Genomic DNA, 2611 nt, shown 5'->3' on the forward strand with positions numbered 1-2611 from the left:
CAGGTTAAATACACTTCTTTGCAGTTTCTCAGTAACACTACAAGCTGCATTGTGTTTTCTTTTTGTCTCATTCACTTGAACAGAGAGAGAGAGAGGGAATAGAGAGAGGGAATAGAGAGAGGGAATAGAGAGAGAGAATAGAGAGAGGGAATAGAGAGAGAGAATAGAGAGAGGGAATAGAGAGAGGGAATAGAGAGAGAGAATAGAGAGAGGGAATAGAGAGAGGGAATAGAGAGAGGGAATAGAGAGAGGGAATAGAGAGAGGGAATAAAGAGAGGGCTGGTGAGGGAACGAGTGTTTATAGCTGCTATAACGTACACGAGAACAGGAACTCACTCGTTTCTTTGACATTGCACAACATCGAATGTAACTATAAATGGATAAAACATGAGGTGTCATTCTTTAATCAATCAGAAACTGTAATTGTTAGTAAATTGTTGTGCTGTAAGAGGAATACATGAGAAGGAACACTTGGAATTGTGCTGTTAATCAACTTCGGAATGTCAAATAACTTACTGTAACACACACACACACACACACACACACACACACACACACACACACACACACAGAGGGAAAGCCCACGTACACAGCATTTTGTTCTTTTATCATCACACAATGAGCTCCTTTTCGGTGCCAAGAGCACCAAGTGCACATCCTACACACACTCTCTCATCCTACTCCACCCAAATCTCTCTCTCTTTCTCTCTCTCTCTCTCTCACACACACACGCGCGCACGCGCAGAGCCTTTTCACAATCTAAAATGAACGTGTGAACAATCATATTCATCCTTGTCCTTGTGTATTTGCAGTATGTCCTACATCTAATGCCAAAAATGTGGTATGATGTAATGATATTTCGGAGTGATTGTGTAGGCTGTATGAACATTTATGAAGTCTTTATGGACAGGTCTGCCTGGCCCTGTGTCTCTGATTCTAATAATATCTGGAAAATGTTTTCACAGAGAAGCTGTGAGGGGAAAACGGCGCTTTAATTAGGCATGCATGCTAGCGACAGTCAGTGCGATTCACTCCACTGAGTCGATTCTTTTGAACGAATCGAACGAACCGTTTAACTGAATCGGACTGCATTTGAGTCGCTTTTGAGCATTCGGAACGTTGTGTAGTAACAGACATGCCCTAACTTGAGTTTAACACGTGATTCATTCATTTTCACATATCATTTCGGGTTTCAAATAGTTTCACAGGTATTTTGTTAAACATTCATTTGATTCATTTATTTTCATGTGTATTAAAAAAAAAAAAATCGATAAAATTAAACACGAAAGTTCAATATGCTTTACAGTAATAAATTTAGCAAGTTATAGCGACTTCATGTTTTAAGTGATCATGTAAGGTTGGTATCGAAAACTACTCCAAGGTTCCTCATCTTAGTTTGAGTCTCTAGAACAGAGCCATCAACAAACAGAGACAGTGGAGCAGCTTTGAGAATTCGATGGTAGGGAAAATTATTATTGCCCATGTTTTTATCTCAGAAATACATTCAGAAAGAAAACAAACATCAAGGTTTTCACCAGGTTTTGAGTGAATGTAGATTTGGGTATCGTCAGCATAGAAGTGATAAAGTAAAGGTCCTATAACTGAACCCTGAGGAACACCAGTGAGCACAGAGCTAGTGTCAGACCTGTTACCACCCATAGAAATAAACTGGGAACGGGCAATAAAATAGAATTTAAATCAGTTTAAAACTGTCCCAGACACACCAAAAACACTTTCAAGGCAGGTAAGTAAAAGACCATGATCCACAGTATCGAACGCAGCTCTAAGATCAAGAAGAATAAGAATGGAAGTATCTCCAGAATCAGAGACCATCAACAAGTCATTGGTAACTTTGACAAACGCCGTTTTAGTACTGTGAAGTTTACGAAAACCTGACTGAAGGCTTCAGAGAGGTTATTAAGTGTAAGATGATTACACAGTTGAGAGGCAACAACATGCTCAAGTAGTTTAGTTAAAAACAGAAGATTTGAGATGGGACGAAAATTGTTCAGATCATCCAGACAAGCGTTTTCTTTCTTTGGTACAGGTGTAACAGCAGCAGTCTTTAATGCTGCAGGAACAACCCCAGTCTCCAGTGATTCATTAGACAGAGGACAGCAGGGCACCAAACACTGAAGCAAGATTTAAATAGGTTTGTGGGAACTGGATCAAGCACGCAAGTGGTAGATTTCATGCTGGATATCTCCCTTGCGAGAGCCTCAGGTCAACCTGTGAGAAATGAGAGAAAGAAACACCAGATGGCGGTGGAATCAGATGTGAGAGAAATTTGTTTGCGAACATGATCGATTTTAGAATTAAAAAACTGAAAAAAAAAGAATGATAGCTGTTGAGAAACAGGCAAGATGGTAACCGCATTAACTGTAGACTATGATATCATAATAAATCAACACAGAACCCGTGATTAGTGGGTTGTGAGTGCAGCTCTACTGTGAGATTCATCCCTCAGTTCACTTCACACTTTCATAAACAGCTTACACCAGCAGGAAGGAGCAAAAACATCCAAAGATTCACTTAAGAGTCGATTCGCCAGACGCGCTCTTTTCAAACGAACCGATTCTCCAGCGCTACCTGATAAAAGATGACGTCATTC

This window comes from Ictalurus punctatus, chromosome 4, assembly GCF_001660625.3.
Source record: "Ictalurus punctatus breed USDA103 chromosome 4, Coco_2.0, whole genome shotgun sequence".
In the NCBI taxonomy this organism is placed as follows: Eukaryota; Metazoa; Chordata; class Actinopteri; order Siluriformes; family Ictaluridae; genus Ictalurus; species Ictalurus punctatus.